This window comes from Triticum urartu, chromosome 5A (genome assembly GCF_056163025.1).
Source record: "Triticum urartu cultivar PI428250 chromosome 5A, HENAU_Tu73, whole genome shotgun sequence".
Classification (NCBI taxonomy): Eukaryota; Viridiplantae; Streptophyta; class Magnoliopsida; order Poales; family Poaceae; genus Triticum; species Triticum urartu.
Genome location: NC_141877.1, coordinates 518,839,030 through 518,850,899, shown reverse-complemented (window position 1 = coordinate 518,850,899; position 11,870 = coordinate 518,839,030). Strand labels below are relative to the sequence as shown.

The 11,870-nt window shown below is 46.5% G+C and overlaps 1 pseudogene across 1 annotated transcript; it reads left to right on the top strand.

Moving 5' to 3' along the window:
* Nucleotides 1-1,471: 1,471 nt before the first annotated feature.
* LOC125510134 (uncharacterized) lies at nucleotides 1,472-9,107 on the top strand (annotated as a pseudogene). The gene is made up of 3 exons (XR_015603547.1): nucleotides 1,472-1,535; nucleotides 7,102-8,109; nucleotides 8,828-9,107. The product of XR_015603547.1 is annotated as an uncharacterized LOC125510134 (transcript).
* Nucleotides 9,108-11,870: the final 2,763 nt, after the last annotated feature.

The following is an 11,870-nucleotide window of genomic DNA, read 5'->3' as shown; positions in this document are numbered from 1 at the left end:
CCTGGAAACCCTAGCTACCCCCAGTTTTCCCCCTCGCTCTCTCTATCACTCCCGCTGCGAGCTTGCCCGAGAGCTCGCCGCCGCTGCTCAATCCTGCGGCCACCGTGCCCCAATTTCCCCGTCGACGTGCCCTAACGGCTCCCCGACGTCGACTACGTCGACTACACCGAACGAACGCGCCAGCAAGCCTCCACGCTACCGCCATATTCTTCTCCTTCCTCGGATCGCCGTCATCTGTCGCCGTCGATTCCAGATGCTCCGCGCCTCCCCGAGCACACTGCCACTTCCTTAAGGCTCCTGGTGAGCCACCGCGTCTCTCCACTCATTTCCCCGCATGGATCCATCACCGTAGCCGCTGCTGCCATCGCCGCCCGAAGCTCACTCCACAGCAGAGCTCGTCATCATTGTCCTCGTCGATGTCGTGCTCACCCGAGCTCGCCACCGTGCTCTAGGCCTCGCCAGGTCCCCGTAGAGCCTCCCCAGTAGTCCTGCCGTGCACTCCAGCCGCAGTTCACGCGAGGGCCGAACTCTGGCGTCCGCTCCGCCACTCGCCGCCATAGTTTCCGGACGTTTATGGCCGCACCGCCACCGTAGATGGATGTGGCGTTGAACGCTCGATCGAACGAGCCTAAGCACGCCCCGAACGGACCACCGTAGTGTTTTACGGCCAAGTCCGGTGATGCTCCGCCGCTAAAATGGTCGTCGGCGTTGCTCCGGCCGCCACGCTAACCTGGCGCCGGTGGGTCCCGCCCTGTGCCACTGAGTGTGGGCCCCGCGGGCCCCTTTGACCCTGTTGACTTGGGTCAACGCTGACTGGGCACCACCGTGGCTATGACATGCGGGCCCCACTCCTTTAAACTGTTCAAAATAAATACATAATTAGGTAATTAATTAATTTAGTTAATTAAATGGCTAAACACCCACTGACAATAGGTCCCGCACAATTATTAGTCTAATTAGATTAAACAAACCCCACTGTTAGTACATTGTCAATGACATGTGGGTCCCACCGGACCCACCTGTCTAGTTTGAGTGGTCAGCCGACCTGTTGACCTGCTGACGTCAGCATTGCATCATGCTGATGTCATAATTCCCTTTTCTGTTAAATAAGTAAATTCCAGTAAATGTCTTTGAAAATTCATAGAAAATAATACGTAGCTCGGATGGAAAAGTTTTGTACATGAAAGTTGCTCAGAACAACGAGACGAATCTGAATACACTGCCCGTTCGTCCGCCACACATCCCTAGCATAGAGAACATGCAACAATCCCCCTCCGTTTCATCTATCCAAAAATGCCTAACACCGGGGATACTTTCCCGGTTGTTTTCCCCCCTTCACCGGTATAGCCTATCCCTACGTTAGGTCACCCCTAGCACAACGTATTGTCGCGTCTTTCCTTGTGTTACATTTGATTGCTCTGTTATTTATTGTGTTCCCCCTCCGTTACCTTTTCCGGTAAACCCCGAAACCATGGTTGAACCAGTGATCGACTACTTCACCTGCGAGGGCCCATTTCTGTCTGCAGAGCAACCAGGCAAGCCCCCCCCTTGATCACCAGATATTGCCTACTCTTCTCTTTTACTGCTTGCATTAGAGTAGTGTAGCATGTTACTGCTTTTCGTTAATCCTATTCTGATGCATAGCCTGTCATTGTTGCTACAATTGTTGATACCTTACCTGCAATCCTAAATGCTTAGTATAGGATGCTAGATTATCATCAGTGGCCCTACATTCTTGTCAGTCTGCCATTCTATACTATCGGGCCGTGATCACGTCGGGTGTTGATCACGGGTGAGTACATACATATATACATACTATACAGGTGGTGACTAAAGTCAGGTCGGCTCATTGAGTACCCGCAAGTGATTCTGATGTGGGGGGCTGAAGGGGTAGGTGGCTCCATCCAAGTAGTGGTGGGCCTGAGTTCTCGACGGCCCCCGACTTTTACTTTGAGGCGGAGCGACAGGGCAGGTTGAGACCACCTAGGAGAGAGGTGGGCCTGGCCCTGGTCGGCGTTTGCGGATACTTCAAAATAACACGCTTAACGAGATCTGGGTATTTGATCTGAATCTGGCTATCGGCCTATACGCACTAACCAACTACGCGGGGACAGTTATGGGCACTCGACGTCGTGGTATCAGCCGAAGCCTTCGTGACGTCAGCGACTGAGCGGCGCGCGCCGGGTTGGACCGCGTAACGCAACTTCCTTTGTAATGGAGGTTGCTAGGTCTGCTCACCGGCCGCGTACGCAACGTGCAGGTGTGCAATGGGCGATGGGCCCAGACCCCTCTGCGCTTAGGATTTAGACCGGCGTGCTGACCTCTCTGTTGTGCCTAGGTGGGGCTGCGACGTGGTGATCTTCTGAGGCCGGGCATGACCCAGGAAAGTGTGTCCGGACAAAGGGGATCGAGCGTGTTGGGAAATGTGGTGCACCCCTGCAGGGAAGTTAATCTATTCGAATAGCCATGATCTTCAGTAACAGGACGACTTGGAGTTGTACCTTGACCTTATGACAACTAGAACCAGATACTTAATAAAACACACCCTTCCAAGTGCCAGATACAACCGGTGATCGCTCTCTCACAGGGCGACGAGGGGAGGATCATCGGTTAGGATTAGGCTATGTGATGTTACTTGGTGAACTGACCATCTACTCTCTTCCTCTGCTGCAAGGTGGAGGTTACTAGAAGCGTAATCTTTGAAAGGACTAGCTATCCCCTCTTATTCCGGCATTCTGCGGTTCAGTCCACATATGATACCCCCCCCCCTTTCCATTTGATACCAATGCATACATATGTAGTGTAGCTCCTTGCTTGCGAGTACTTTGGATGGGTACTCACGGTTGCTTTGCTCCCACTTTTCCCCCCTTTCTCTACTCGATTGCTGCGACCAGACGATGGAGCCCAGGAGCCAGACGCCACTATCGATGACGACTACTACTACTCGGGTGGTGCCTACTACTACGTGCAGCCCGCTAGCGACGACCAGGAGTAGTTTAGGAGGATCCCAGGTAGGAGGCCTGCGCCCCTTTCGATTTGTATCCCAGTTTGTGCTAGCCTTCTTAAGGCAAACTTCTTTAACTTATGCCTGTACTCAGATATTGTTGCTTCTGCTGACTCGTCTATGATCGAGCTCTTGTATTCGAGCCTTCGAGGCCCCTGGCTTGTAATATGATGCTTGTATGACTTATTTTATTTGTAGAGTTGTGTTGTGATATCTTCCCGTGAGTCCCTGATCTTGATCGTACACGTTTGCGTGTTTGATTAGTGTACGATTGAATCGGGGGCGTCACATAACCGTACTTTATTAGATATGGTGCGATCTATGATGTCTCTTACCGAATTACTACTATCTTTTTGGGGTTGTGCATTAGAGACAACTGCATTCACGTTAAATAGGGCACCATCTAAATCCGTTGAGACGACACCATATGAATTGTGGTCTGGCAAGAAACCTAAGCTATCGTTTCTTAATGTTTGGGGTTGCGATGCTTATGTGAAAAAGTTTCAACTTGATAAGCTCGAACCCAGATCGCAGAAATGTGTCTTCATAGGAAACCCAAAGGAAACTGTTGGGTACACCTTCTATCATAGATCTGAAGGCAAGTTATCTATTGCTAAGAATGGATCCATTCTAGAGAAGGAGTTTCTCTCAAAAGAAGTGAGTGGGAGGAAAGTAGAACTTGATGAGGTAGTTGTACCTTCTCCCGAATTGGAAAATGGTTCATCGCAGAAATCAGTTCTAGTAATGCCTACACCAATTAGTGAGGAAGTTAATGATGATGATCATGATACTTCAAATCAAGTTACTACCGAACCTCGTAGGTCAACCAGGGTACATTACGCACCAGAGTGGTATGGTAATCCTGTTCTGGAAGCCATGTTACTAGACCATGACGAACCTACGAACTATGAGGAAGCGATGATGAGCCAAGATTCCGTGAAATGGCTTGAGGCCATGAAATCTGAGATGGGATCCATGTATGAGAACAAAGTATGGACTTTGATTGACTTGCCTGATGATCGGCGAGCCATTGAGAATAAATGGATCTTCAAGAGGAAGACGATCGCTGATAGTAGTGTTACTGTATACAAAGATCGACTTGTTGAAAAGTGTTTTTACAAGTTCAAGATGTTGACTACGATGAGATTTTCTCACTCGTATCGATGCTTAAAGTCTATCCAAATCATGTTAGAAATTGCCACATTTTATGAAATTTGGCAAATGGATGTCAAAACTGCATTCCTTAATGGATATCTTAAAGAAGAATTGTATATGATGCAACCAGAAGGTTTTGTCAATCCTAAAGGTGCTAACAAAATATGCAAGCTCCAGCGATCCATCTATGGACTGGTGCAAGCATCTCGGGGTTGGAATTTACGCTTTGATAAGTTGATCAAAGCATGTCGTTTTATACAGACTTGTGATGAAGCCTATATTTATAAGAAAGTGAGTGGGAGCACTACAGCCTTTCTGATAAGTATATGTGAATGACATATTGTTGATCGGAAATAATGTAGAATTTTCTGGAAAGCAAAGAGGAGTATTTGAAAGGAGTATTTCAAAGAAAGACCTCGGTGAAGCTGCTTACATATTGAGCATCAAGATCTATAGAGATAGATCAAGACGCTTGATAAATTTTTCAATGAGTACATACCTTGACAAGTTTTTGAAGTAGTTCAAAATGGAGCAGTCAAAGAAGGAGTTCTTGCCTGTGTTGCAAGGTATGAAGTTGAGTAAAGACTCAAAACCCGACCACGGCAGAAAATAGAAAGAGAATGAAAAATCATTCCCTATGCCTCAGTCATAGGTTCTATAAAGTATGCTATGTTGTGTACCAGACCTATTATGTACCTCACCATGAGTTTGGCAAGGGGGTACAATAGTGATCCAGGAGTGGACCACTAGACAGCGGTCAAAATTATCCTTAGTGGAACAAGGAAATGTTTCTCGGTTATGGAGGTGACAAAGAGTTCGTTGTAAAGAGTTACGTCGATGCAAGCTTTGACACCGATCTGGATGACTCTAAGTCTCGATCTAGATACATATTGAAAGTGGGAGCAATTAGCTAAAGTAGCTCCGTGCAGAGCATTGTAGACATAGAAATTTGCAAAATACATATGGATCTGAATGTGGCAGACCCGTTGACTAAACTTCTCTCACAAGCAAAACATGATCACACCTTAGTAATCTTTGGGTGTTAATCGCATGGCGATGTGAACTAGATTATTGACTCTAGTAAACCCTTTGGGTATTGGTCACATAGCGATGTGAACTATAGAGTGTTAAATCACATGACGATGTGAACTATTGGTGTTAAATCACATGGCGATGTGAACTAGATTATTGACTCTAGTGCAAGTGGGAGACTGAAGGAAATATGCCCTAGAGGCAATAATAAAGTTGTTATTTATATTTCCTTATATCATGATAAATGTTTATTATTCATGCTAGAATTGTATTAACCGGAAAGTTAGTACATGTGTGAATACATAGACAAACAGAGTGTCACTAGTATGCCTCTACTTGGCTAGCTCCTTAATCAAAGATGGTTAAGTTTCCTAACCATAAACATGTGTTGTCATTTGATGAACGGGATGACATCATTATAGAATGATGTGATGGACATGACCCGGCCCATCCGTTAGCTTAACACTATGATCGTTAGTTTATTGCTATTGCTTTCTCCGTAACTTATACATGTTCCTATGACTATGAGATTATGCAACTCCCGAGTACCGGAGGAACACTTAGTATGCTATCAAATGCCACAAGATAACTGGGTGATTATAAAGATTCTCTACAGGTGTCTCCGATGGTGTTTGTTGAGTTGGCATAGATCAAGATTAGGATTTGTCACTCCGATTGTCGGAGAGGTATCTCTGGGCCCTCTCGGTAATGCACATCACTATAAGCCTTGCAAAAATGTGACTAGTGAGTTAGTTGCGGGAAGTTGCATTACGGAACGAGTAAAGAGACTTGCCAGTAACGAGATTGAACTAGGTATGATGATACCTACGATCGAATCTCGGGCAAATAACATACCGATGACAAAGGGAACAACGTATGTTGTTATGCGGTTTGACCGATAAAGATCTTCGTAGAATATGTAGGAACCAATATGAGCATCCAGGTTCCGCTATTGGCTATTGACTGGAGATGAGTCTTGGTCATGTCTACATAGTTCTCGAACCCGTAGGGTCCGCACGCTTAACGTTCGATGACGATCGGTATTATGAGTTTATGTGTTTTGATGTACCTAAGGTAGTTAGGAGTCCCGGATGTGATCACGGACATGATGACACTAGTAGAAAAAGGGCCTTCAGTCCCGGTTCATAAGGGCCTTTAGTCCTGGTTCTGGAACCGGGACTAAAGGGTCGGTACTAATGCCTATCCCTTTAGTCCCGGTTCAATCCAGAACCGGGACTAAAGGGCGTGGCCACGTGGAGCTCCACCTTTAGTCCCGGTTGGTAACACCAACCGGGACTAAAGGAAATTTTATGATTTTTTTTTTGAAAATAAATTTTGAAATTTTTTTTAAATTTTTTTATTTTCAAATTTCTGAATTATTTTAACCTCTAGTCTGTAATCACCACCCCTCATCACTTCTCAATTTATCCTCTAATCACCCCTCATCATTCCAAATCATCTGACTTCCCGAACGGTCACCCATCCTCCCTCGCTTAACTTCCGGGTTCTATTCTCCCTCGCTCCAAGTCTGCACTTGTTGTTTTCCTGACAATACTAAGATGTCAATCCTATTAACCTTCAGGAATTTTGCTTGAGCATGAAGTGACACATTTCATAGTTTTATTCTGAAACTATTGTTTTAAAAAACAATAATTATTTAGTAACACTAATATTTCTTGAATAATTAGTTTGACCATTGTTTGACCATAGTTTGACCAGATTTGACCAAAATTGAAATAACAGAAATAATTATTTAGTAACACTAATATTCTAGAATAATTAGTTTGACCATCGTTTGACCACAGTTTGCCCACTGTTTGAATTTTTTTCGATTTTTTTCACTCTAGATCTTAAAAGCCCCGTAACCTTTTTTCTATTAGGTTTTTGAGGATTTTGAAAATGTTTAACAGGGTTCCCCGACAGATACTTCATCTACCGGATCAGCAGCAGCACTGGCCTCAAGAAGCCTTTGCTTCGTCTGCTCCCCGACCCTGACAAGCTCATATTTTCTGACGATGATGTTGGTCTCCTGAGCTGCTGCGGCACCGGCCACCACAAAAGCTTCTTCGTGGCCGCCTTCTCCACAGTGCCCTTACCCAGACCTGGCAGCTCTGTCAAGTTCTACATCAACCTGTTTGATTCGAAGACCTGGCAATGGACCACCAAGAGGGTCTTCGCCGATTCACCACATGCTTGCCAATACAGGTTCACAAACAAGGTGATCACAATCGGAGGAGACAACGGTTCAATTGCTTGGGTTGACCTCTCACATGGTATCCTCATCCACGATGTGCTCCTAGGCAACACCATCCTTCGTCACATTCCCTTGCCACCGTCAGAGTTGCCCAACCCCAGAATCAACTCGGTGCGGGACATGGCTGCAGTCAACGTTTGCCTCAAGTACGTCAGCATGAGCTACCCTGGTATCATCAAACGCGGCACTAGCTACTACTTTGGGAATTGGAAATTCGATGGATGGAAGATGGCGATGTATCCTTCAGGGATCTGGCAATGGCAGGACTACCATCTCAGAGCTTCATAGATCGAAATAGATGACCCAAGCCATCTCGAGCTGATGCCTAATCATCTGCCTCATGATTTCGACAAGAAGCTTGTTCTGACGAGGCTCCACGCAGGAAGTCCTGCTGTGAGCTTGCAAGATGATGATACTTTCTACATCATGACCAAGGTTGATTTCTCAGATCACAAGTCATGGGTGCTTGCTGTCAACACGAGCACCAAGGCTCTGCAAGGGCTGGCTGAGTTTGGCGCCGAAAGATGTGTTGGTTTCAATTACACATACACTCAAAGTGGGATATCCAAACATACGGGCATCGAGTCAAATGCACTTCCTCACAAGCATCCTCAGGCTTTATGGAATTTATTCCCAATCCTGGGGAAAAAGGGTGGTCCTCCAGGTAATTTTCTTTTGCTTTTGTTTTCTTTTTGAAAGATGCAGCAGGTAGTTTTGTCGAGCCAGTCCAACTCATGTCTGTTTTGTTGTAGAAACGCCTTTAATGGTGCAAACACTGTTTAATATGGCTTTTCAGAATTGTTGTGTATTACTTTGACTTTGCTAAATGCCAGGTGCCTAGGTTAGGGAACCATTATTGTTTGATTACACGACATCCTTGGTAGCAAACAAGGGCAGACCTCAGTAAACTGATAAAGCGTGCTCCCTCCGCCCCCAAAATGTAAGACCCTTTTTGACATTATCATAGTGTCAAAAATGGTCTTATATTTTGGGACGGAGGGGGTACTATACATCAATACTTGTAACCATGATCAGAGGGGGCTGTAGCGTGCTCATTTAACTTCAGAACCTGTATGACAAACTGCCAACATAGTTCTTTGTTAAATATAACTCACAAAAGAGGCTGTTGAAGTGGAAGGACAATTATCGTGGGTGCTTACGAATGGAGGGCGAATCACATGTACTACTGTTGTTTGCTTGTTGAATACGTGTGCAACCCCATGTAAATCACATATGTGAGACTGCTATTTTATGATCAATGCTGTCAGCTCAATAAAAGCATGCCGCTCTTAGGAACCCCATATAAGTAGCATCTAGCTTAAGATGTTTTTGCACCGATATTTTCAGTTGAACACTGCCTTCTTTTTGCTTCTTCTTTTCAGTCCCAAATGCCATTGCGCAAGGGGTGGCTGTCGAGCTGAACCTGTTTGAGGCCCTGACTTGACGTGGCCCTGAGGTGTCGTGAGGCAGACAGCAGAGGTCATGACTTGACGTGGCTCTGAGGTGTCGTGAGGCAGAGGTCAAGAGTGCGACGGCGGGCAATAAAATTTCAGCAATTTTTGTTGTTTACTTGGTTTGGTGTCTAAGCTAGAGTTTATAGCAACTAAATCCTGAAGTTTGGTTTGACTGTATCCGCTCAAGGAAGCCAGGTGATGTGTATGTGTAAACGAGGCAATAAAATTCGGATGTAACTTTTCGAGTAGATGATTTTTCATATAAAAAACTTTTTCATCCGAGTTAGTATGCAAAAGTTATGCCCATTTTTACAAATTTCAGAGAGATTTTGCAAATAAAGTCAAAATTCACATTTGCAAATTTTCCCAACAACTAGACCACATATGACATGGGAAACTTATTTTCTTTTATTTTTTTTTGACATTTCCATCATTTTCTTTTATTTATTTTTTAAACTGAAAAGGCGATCCACGGGGGGGGGGGGTAGAGTTTGAAAGTGGGACCATTCGTACCGGTTCGTGGCACGAACCGAGACTAAAGGTCTCAACCCCATTAGTCCCGGTTCGTGCCTCAAACCGGGACTAAAGGTCTAATCTTTAGTCCCGGTTTGAGGCACGAACCGGGACCAATGGTTGTGGGCCAGGAGCGAGGCCCATTGGTCCCGGTTCATCCCACCAACCGGGACCAAAAGGTCCAGATGAACCGGGACCAATGGCCCACGTGGCCCGGCCGGCCCCCTGGGCTCACGAACCGGGACCAATGCCCCCATTGGTCCCGGTTCTGGACTGAACCGGGACTAATGGGCTAACCCGGCCTGGACCAAAGCCCTGTTTTCTACTAGTGCGAGGAGTCTCGAAAGGGTCGAGACATGAAGATTGATATATTGGAAGGTTATGTTTGGACACCGGAATGGTTTCGGATGAGTTCGGGCATATACCGGAGTACCGGGGGTTACAGGAACCCCCCGGGGGCTTAATGCACCTACATGGGCTTTAGTGGAAGAGAGAGGAGGCGGCCAAGAGGCGGGGGCGCGCCCCCCAAGCTAAATCCGAATTGGGAAGGGGCCCGGCCCCCCTTTCCTTCTTCTCCTCTTCCCCTTCCTTCCCCCTCCTATTAGGACTAGGAAAGGGGGGAACCTACTCCTAGTAGGAGTAGGAATCCCCCCTTGGGGCGCACCATGAGGGCCGGCCGGCCCCCTCCTCCCCTCCTTTATATACGGGGGAGGGGGGCACCCCATAGACACACAAGTTGACAATTGTTTTAGCCGTGTGCGATGCCCCCCTCCACAGATACACACTTTGGTTATATCGTCATAGTGCTTAGGCGAAGCCCTGTGCCGGTAACTTCATCATCACCGTCAACACGCCGTCGTGCTGACGAAACTCTCCCTCAGCCTCAACTAGATTAAGAGTACGACGGGCATCACCGAGTTGAACGTGTGCAGATCGCGGAGGTGCCATGCGTTCGGTACTTGAATCGGTTGGATCACGAAGACGTTCGACTACATCAACCGCGTTAGTAAACGCTTTCGCTTTTGGTCTACGAGGATACGTGGACACATTCTCCCCGCTCGTTGCTATGCGTCTCCTAGATAGATCTTGCGTGATCATAGGCACAATTTTGAAATACTACGGTCCCCAACAATTAGGGGGTGAGAATAACCTAGCGGAGTAGATCGATGCGGGAGGAGGCGCACGAGCAAGATGGGATCGTGAGGTTGGAAGAGAAATGCCACAGGGCTTCTTAGCTTGACTCGGAACGTCGAAATCGCTGAGGGAGAACGTCCTGGCCGCCACCGTTCGCCGTGCTTGGTGGTGCTTGGCGCTCCCTACACCGCACCAGCCGCTGTAAGTGAAGAGGAGAGGAGGCGGCCGCTCCCGGCGGCGGCTGCAACGGCCCTGCCGCTCCTCGCCGTGGAGAGGGAGATTATGCTTGGGGTGCCGTGATGGAAGCAGATTAGCTTGGTTCCTCTTGCCTGCCTCCCGAGCTACCATCTCCTCGTCCACATCACGTTGTTTGGTTCCGGAGGCAGGGAAGGAGGAGAGGAAGGGGAGGAGGAGGTGCTGAAGGCGGAGGGGGCGAGGCGGCCGTGAGGGACGGGGAACAGGAGAATGCGGCAGCGGCATGGAGAAGAGGAGTTGGATGAGAAGGGAGGAGGGAGAGAGGAGATATTTTCTCGCTGCCCGCTCGACGTGGATTCTTTTTCTCTCGCTCGCTGCCTGCCAACCCTTGAGCACCGCTGGGCCTTTTTCTAGCCGGACAAAGGCACGCAGACACGGCATCACTACAAGACAGGCCCCCGCGCAAAGTTGGGCCAGCCATCAACTGCTCCTAGCCCGATTACGCGGCGTATACAGAATAACGGGCGTACAGATCTTCGCCAGCTCGATGAAAAGTACGCTCACAACCGCCAACGAGACGAATCGAGCGTGCATGATCACTTTGAAATGGGAAGGGCGCTGGAATGGCAGGTTGGGTAGAAGGGTTTATATGTTCGATATATCAGCGCGTACAAATTAGGAACAAAATTTTAGACGCACTATTTAGAAAAAGATGATTTCTTTTCAGAAATAAATGTGATATAAATTTGAATGTCCACATATTTAAAAAAAATCGCGAATTAGAAAAAAGTTCACGGATTCAAAAGAAGTTATGAATTAAAAAAATCAACAAATTGAAAAAAGTTCATCGAATTTAAAAAAAAATCATCAAATTTGAAAATTCGATTTTGGAAAAAGCTCGTTGATTTTGAAAAAAATCATCAATTTTTAAAAAGTTCACCAGAAGTTTAAAAAGGGTTCATCTTTTTTAGAAAAATTTCATCGATAAAAAAACATCGGTTTTGAAAAAGAGTTCACGAATTTTATTAGAAAATTTGATTTTGAAAAAACACAATCACGAAAATAATAAAATCATGCATTTAGCAAAAGAAAAAACCAAATAAAACCATTTGAAAAGGGGGGGGAGGGG